At 37.6% G+C, this 8,212-nt stretch overlaps 1 pseudogene; it reads left to right on the top strand.

The window, feature by feature from the left end:
- Positions 1 to 4,137: 4,137 nt before the first annotated feature.
- Positions 4,138 to 7,239, top strand: LOC139874349 (receptor protein kinase-like protein ZAR1; annotated as a pseudogene).
- The last annotated feature ends 973 nt before the right edge of the window (positions 7,240 to 8,212 follow it).

Consider the following 8,212-nt stretch of genomic DNA (forward strand, 5'->3'; position numbering starts at 1 on the left):
TGGGATGTGTATTGAAATATGAAATCTTGTGGTCTATTGTTACGATTTGATATATATAGGTTAAACCTATAACTCACCAACATTTTTGTTGACGTTTAAAGCATGTTTATTCTCAGGTGAATATTAAGAGCTTCCGCTGTTGCATACTAAAATAAGGACAAGATTTGGAGTCCATGTTTGTATGATATTGTGTAAAAACTGCATTCAAGAAACTGATTTCGATGTAACATATTTGTATTGTAAACCATTATGTAATGGTCATGTGTAAACAGGATATTTTAGATTATCATTATTTGATAATCTACGTAAAGCTTTTTAAACCTTTATTTATGAAATAAAGGTTATGGTTTGTTTTAAAATGAATGCAGTCTTTGAAAAACGTCTCATATAGAGGTCAAAACCTCGCAACGAAATCAATTAATATGGAACGTTTTTAATCAATAAGAACGGGACATTTCACCCTCCCCTCACCTCATTCACCTATAAATACAAGTCTTATTCAATCCATTTTACACTTGCTCTCATTTATATTTCACACACACTTACTCTCTTATTTCCTCTCTAGTCTTTCTCACTCTAAAACTTGTAAGTTTTTAAATTTCTTCTTCTTCTTCTTCTCTTATCATTTTCGTGTTCATCATCATCAATAAAGGATCAAGCTTTTTAGCTTTGATCTTGATTACATCTTGTAGATTCAAACTTGGATTTGAATCCTTCAAGAACATGGAAGATTCAAGCTTTCTAGCTTTGAATCTTCACCTACTTTGTAGATCTATATCTTTCAACTTTAATCTTATTATTTTGTTATAAAGATTCAAACTTGTGTTTGTAATCTTCATGTAACTTAAAGATCCAAGCTTTATGCTTCAAGATCTTCAAGAACAACCAAGATGAAAGTTTTCTAGCTTGAATCTTCATATCTTTTGTTGGATCTAAGTTTCCTAACTTATGATCTCATTATTTTATTATAAAGATTAAAACTTGTGTTTATGGTCTTCATGTAACTTAAAGATCTAAGCTTTATGCTTCAAGGTCTTCAAGAACACTAAAGGTTCAAGCTTTCTAGCTTTGTGACCTTATAACTTGTGTGAAAAGGATCCAAGCTCTCTATCTTAGGGTTCCATCACTTTATTTGACTTAGATTATGTTCATACTTGCTTGATTGAAGTAAAGTTTGTAGCTTTAGTTGTAAATGTAACTTGTAATTGTGTTAAGACTAAGGATATGATGTAACCTTGGTTCATCATCCATCTAAGACTCTTAAATGAGTTGTGTTCTTACTTGGTCTTAACATATTGTGTGTTGATGGTAGAATCTTGGTCAAGGTGATGCTAACCCATCAACGAGTTGTACACTTGAAGCTACAAGCATCAAGGATGAGAACCGTGATGAGCATCAAGCACTAAGAACCCCACCGGAGCACCTTTCTTACTGTTTTTGGGATCTGATCAGACCACCTGGGATACTGTAAAGTTGATTTTCAGTTAGTTCGGTTCGAGTAGATGATTTTCCATTTAGACCTCATCTTAATCCGAGTTATGGTTAGGATTTATGGCCTTCCGAAAGTCACTACACCCTATTAATGTTGTGCTAAAATTTCTGACCTACAAGCAGTTAAACCATCACCATGGTCAAATAAAGACGAGTTTGGTTCTGGAAATTGGTCAGAAACTATAGGACTCCCATACGGAGCCATAGCCACTGATTACGCGTCTTTTTGATTTACGTAGAGGCCGTAGCGGCTGATCAAAGTCAGCCTATTGTTTTGACCTCTATACTTGTTAAACTTACTTAACTTTTACAATGATGAATGATGATGATGATGATGATGACACTTAAACTTATTTTATGCACTATTAGAACTTATAAGGACAACATACTGACCTAGTAACCTTTGATTTAGGTTGACGAACTTTCGGACCGACTTACTACTTGCATACTTTCATTATCGACTTTACCGCTCTTATCACTGTGAGTTATAGCATCCCTTTTTACTCTAACTATTTTGGGACTGAGAATACATGCGCTTTTTACGTTTTACATACTAGGCACGAGTACTTAAACTTTATATATGTGTGGGTTATACAACGGCATAAACTTTCCCCTTAGCTCGGTAACGTTTAGTCATTGGTTTTTGAACCGGTGAACGCGAATCTTAGATATGGATCCATAGGGTTTGACATCCCCACTCGGGCTAGTCGCGCTAGCATTTAACGGGTGTTTAATACTTCGTAAACATACGCACTCGCCAAGTGTACTTTTAGGGGTTATAAACGTTAAGTTAGTTACCCAGTGCCCACGGTTAAACATATACTTTTCATACTGTTTTAGAAACACTGAAATCTCGTGGCCTACCTTGCATTACTGTTACAACTTAAACTATAGCTCACCAACATTATTGTTGACGATTTTAAGCATGATTTCTCAGGTGCTTAGAGATTTGTTGCTTCCGCTGTTTAGACTTGCTGTCTTGGTGTTTAAACTTGCTGTTAAGGACCTGCTGTGTTAGAATTCCGCTGCATTACTTAGAGATGTCTCAATCATGGAACTTTTCTGTTGCATTCATAATTTATGTTATTTTCAAATATTGACTTTGTAACGACCTTTGTGTCACGTTATCTTTTGTAAACGCTATCTTTTTATGAATGCAAAACTGGTTTTCAAACAGCATATAGTGTTTGACCTTGTAATGATCCAGTTGTTGATGAACCGTACACGATGGTTTTGTACGGGGCGTCACAACGTCCATGACTAGTAAGCTTGGCACCCGGTTCAACCGGGGTCCTGCAAGGATGGCAATTGGGCATGTCGGCTCGCTCGATAATCTCGACGGCATATTGTTTCTGAGAGAGAAACATGCCAGCTGCAGTGCGGGTGGCGTAAATCCTAAAAAAGTAGTTCAAGGTTCCCAAATCAGTCATAGCAAATTCCTTATGTAAGGAAGAAATAATCCGCTGAAGTAGACTAGTAGAAGAGGCAGTCAACACAATATCATCGACATACAGAAGCAAATAGGTCGTATCGGATCCATGGTGATAGATAAACAGAGACGTATCACATCGGCTATGGTGAAAACCAATCTGCTGGGCATATCCTGCAAAACGCTGAAACTAGGAGCGTGGAGCCTGTTTAAGGCCATATATAGATTTCTGTAATAAGCAGACATGATCCGGGTATCTGTGATCTCGAAACCCTGGTGTGCATATAAACTGTCTCGGAAAGCTGCTCGTGAAGGAAGGTGTTCTTGACATCCAGCTGGTGAACTGGCCAGTGTCGAGAAACCGCCAAACTAAGGACAGTGCGTATCGATGCCGGTTTGACAACAGGACTAAAAGTCTCATCATAATCAATGCCAACCTGCTGGCTGCGACCGTTAGCAACGAGTCGAGCCTTGTACCTGCTCAAATTACCATCTGCATTATACTTGTGCTTAAATAGCCACATGGAGTGAACTATGTTCGTGTCCGGTGGGCGGGGCACAAGTGTCCAAGTACTGTTGTTAATTAAAGCATTATATTCATCAATCATAGCTTGTTTCCAGTTAGGGTCAGTAAGGGCTTCAGGGTAAGTGCGAGGGACAGGTGACACGACAATGGTGTGAAGGTTGAGACGTTGAACGGGTTTAGTGGTACCAAGACGAGTGCGAGTGATCATGGGATGAGTGGAGGTAGAGGAAGATGTAGCCTCAGTAGGAGGAGGCTGTGGCTCCGTAGTATGATGCGGGGAAGGTGCGGTAGCGGTAACCTCAATAGGAGGAGGCTGAGTCTCTGTAGTATGGTGTGAAGAGGGTGCGGTAGCGGTAGCCTCAATAGGAGGAGGCTGAGTCTCCGTAGAGGGATGAAGAGTGCGTGAAGTATCTGTAGCCTCAGTAGGAGGAGGCTGTGTCTCCGAAGGTGTATCATGGAGAGGATATGATCGGGAGAAGAGGCTCGGTGGAGGATCAAGGAAGTCATAAGACGGTGGTTGAGAGGGTGTCATAGATCCGAAAGGGAAGGAGGTTTTGTCGAAGGTGACATGGCGAGATAGGATAATTTTGTTAGTGGTGAGATCAAGGCAGCGGTTACCCCGATGATTGGAGGGATACCCTAAGAAAATACAAGGAGTAGAGCGTGGGGCGAGTTTGTGAGTGGTTGGGAGATGGGGATAGCAGAGGCATCCGAAGACGGGAAGTGTGGTGTAGTTGGGTTTCTGTTTGTATAGGCGTGAGTGCGGGATTTCGTGGTTAATGGCGGATGAAGGTAGGATATTTAGGAGATATGCTGCCATATGAAGGGCTTCTACCCAATAAGTCGGTGGAAGATGAGCTTGAAAAAGAAGAGTGCGAATGAGGTTATTAATTGTACGAAGCATGCGTTCAGATTTCCCATTTTGCTGAGAAGTGTAAGGGCAAGAAAAACGGAATTGGATACCGTTAGATTGGAGAAGTTGATGAAAAGCAAAGTTATCGAATTCACCCCCATTGTCGCATTGAAAGGCTTTTATTTCTTGGTTAAATTGAGTTCGTACAAAGGCGCGAAATCGTATGAATGTATTAAGCGCATCAGATTTATTGCGTAATGGAAACACCCATACATAATGCGAGTAATGGTCAAGAAATATAATATAATATTTTAAACCACTAAGACTAGAAACAGGAGATGTCCATAAATCTGAATTGATAAACTGTATCGTACATCATGTCTCATATAAATACTAATACATGTAAAACCCTAGTAGTGACATGGGTTAAGCCCAATACATAAACAGATGGGCTAAATATAGTCTAACAACGTAGACTTTTTACGCCTGAAGAGAATTTGTGAAGGCGTATTTTACGCCCACCTGGTGTATTTTACGCCAGTGTTAAATCGGGTGACGAATTTTGAGGGATTTTGCCGTTGAGAAGAAATTAACCCAACCCTATAAATACAATACCTTAACCCTACGAAAATTATTTAATTTAGAGTATATACTAAAAAAAATTATTTTTATTACAGGGACCTACAGCATTTACAGGTAATCCATATCTATGTGGGTTTCCATTAACAACACAATGCTCCGACCAGGAAGCTCAAAACCCGAGAATCTTATCTAACCCGGATACTCCAAAAGACCTGGGTTTGACAACCGGGTTATCGGGTAAACCCAATTCCGGGTCAATAACAGTTCCTTTAATCTAAGGTGTAATTGTGGTTATAGGGGTAATGTTTATTCCAATGTGGGTATACAAGAAAAAATGTAAGTTTAATAAAGGCATCAAAGTAGGGAAAAAAGAAATTGAAAGAGAACAGATTAATGTAATTGTGAATGATCAAGAAGGGCAAGATGGTAAATTTGTAGTAATGGATGAAGGGTTTAGTTTAGAATTAGAGGATTTGTTAAGGGCATCAGCTTAGTGGTGGGAAAGAGTAAAAATGGGATAGTGTATAAAGTGGTGGCGGGCCGGGGTTCGGGTGCGGCGGTTGGTGCGGTGGTGGCGGTTAGACGGTTGAGTGAGGGTGACGGTGTGTGGCGGTTGAAGGAGTTTGATGCAGAGGTGGAAAGTATTGGGAGGGTGCAACATCCTGATATTGTAAGATTAAGAGCTTATTATTATGCAAATGATGAGAAGCTTTTGGTTTCGGATTTCGTTAGCAATGGGAGCTTGTACTCCATGCTTCACGGTATGTACATTTTTTATATGAAACATCCATTTTCCTTGATTAGATAATGTTACAAATCTATACATTCACTATAGAAGTAGGAAATTTATGTTGCTGTCGTGTTTAGTTCAAAATGTTCAATTCCTAGTTGAAATCTTGCCCTATAACTTCAAGTGGTATAGTACCATGAACACATGTTTGGTTTAGTTCCAAATTATGTCATACTATCTTTATTAATTTCATATAATAAACTTCATTGATTTATCATTATTTTTTATAAAATGCAAACGTGTGAATGTTATGGTACATGAGATAAAAAAAGATTTGTTGTATCTTGTTTTGGTAAGGTTAGATCAATCATGTTACTCCCTTTCTGAATTTGTTGCAGTTTGTTATGGTATGTACTAAGTGAAGCCATGCCCACAAATGTACTAAACGTGTAGATTTGACTATTTGAGAATAGTTAAATATGTATACTATATTTATCGTTAGTCTCATTGGTATATCACATGTTTTAATCACTTTTGAAGTATTTGATGACAAAGAATTAGTCCCTTGGGCCCAAGTTGTAAACGGGTTCTAAAAGTTGTTAACTTTTTGGTTTAATTTGCAAAAAAAGTTGTTTTATTTAAGCACATGTAGGATTTGGGACTCTTTTTAAGCTGTTTGAGACATTTTATTTGCACTTAACCTCTTGATATTGATCTATTCAGAATAGAATGCAACTCAAATAAACCTATGTTACTATATGAAATGGACCCCTTTGACATAATGTTAAAATATAAGTCTATAAATCTTGTGATCTGTTTGAAAGAGACTCAACAGCTAAAATGCTTAGGACCACTCATACACATTTGTTTTTAAATCTAGTGATATAGTGAGCTGTACCCTATAAATTGGCACTTGTATAATGTTTTTATGCTTCAAATTCCAGTTTGTACTGATTGTTTGTTTGGCTTTTTATGTAAGATATAGGTGGGCCAGCAAACCCGTTGCCACCGTTATCATGGGCCTCAAGGTTAAAGATTGCTCAAGGGCCGCAAGAGGTCTAGCCCATATACACGAGTGCAGCCCCCGAAAACATATTCATGGAAATATAAAATCATCAAAAATCCTTCTTGATGACGATTTGCAGCCTTTCATATCTGGATTCGGGCTTAACCGTCTAGTGTCATCAACCATCTCAAAATCAACATCTCGAAAGCTTAATAATTCTAGCCAATTAACAATCACGAGCTCAAAAAACTCATCATCTTCATCGTCATCAAATGTGCACTATGTGGCGCCAGAGGTACGGATTTCGGGCCAAAAACTTGGCCCAAAATGTGATGTCTACTCTTTTAGGATTGTGTTGTTGGAAATGTTAACGGGCCGGGCTCCTGATGGTGATGAGCTAGATAATAATGGGAAGGGGCTTGAGAGTTTTGTAAGAAAGGTGTTTCGAGAAGAAAGGCCATTATCCGAGATTATTGACCCGGTACTTTTGCAAGAAGTTCATGCCAAGAAACAAGTGTTGGCTGCGTTTCATATTGTGCTTAATTGCACCGAACTTGACCCTGAGGTTCGACCAAAGATGCGTATGGTTTCAGATAGTCTTGACCGCATCAAATTGCAGTGAATTTTAGTTCAAGTTTATATGTTATTAACTTAACTAAGAGTAGAAGCAAAAAAAAAAAAAAAAAAAAAAAAAAAAAAAAAAAAAAAATTTGATTCTTGAAAGGTTGTTCCTTTGGGGTTTTTTTGGCTAGTTTTTGATCTTAGAAGTTGCTTTTTGGTTCTTTGATGCTCTTGTAATGTAGACTTTGGGGTTACTATTAGACAAATACCTACTTTTAGTATATGTGAGTATGGCCACGGTTGAAAAACGGCATTTGTTTTGATTGTTTCCGCCGTTACCTTTGTGATACTTGTTCTGTCGAGGTGGTCCCGAACTTTGATTACCATTCATAAATGGGACCAAAGTTACACGACTGTCATCGGGTTGTAAACCCTTTTTCCATCTGTTAAGGTTGTATTTTGCAAAATGTAACATCTGGTTCAGTATACAAAAAGGTCCAAATTAACTAAGATATTGGAGATCATATACAGGGTCGGTCCTGAGTTTTCCAGGGCCCTGAGCGAAGCGATAAAAAATGGCCCCTAAGAATAAATAATCTCTTTTGGAGGTATATATTAATTTCATTATGTATCAAGTTAACAGTTAGAAATAAAAAATTACGGAGTAATACATAATTTATTACTCGCATTCTTGAAGCTCTCTTCTCTGAGATTTCATTCTCGATAGTTATCATCGCAAATTCACTTAGTCCTTGTTGGAACATTATGGATCGTATGTGAGATTTTAATAATTTCAGTTTTTAAAAGCTCATTTTCATAGACACCACCGTAAATAAAATAGTCAAAGAATGAAAGTAGTTTCAATTATAATTTCTTAAAATGAATTTTATGGTGTTAGTTTGGAAACGAATGAAAGTTTAACATTAATAGACTTTTAAAATTCTCAGTGGTATTAGTTTGGAACTAATTAGTATGTTATTTTGATTAAATAATGAGTAAATATAAATATAAGTAATTATTAAGTATATATGTAA

This window comes from Rutidosis leptorrhynchoides, chromosome 11 (genome assembly GCF_046630445.1).
Source record: "Rutidosis leptorrhynchoides isolate AG116_Rl617_1_P2 chromosome 11, CSIRO_AGI_Rlap_v1, whole genome shotgun sequence".
Lineage (NCBI taxonomy): Eukaryota > Viridiplantae > Streptophyta > Magnoliopsida > Asterales > Asteraceae > Rutidosis > Rutidosis leptorrhynchoides.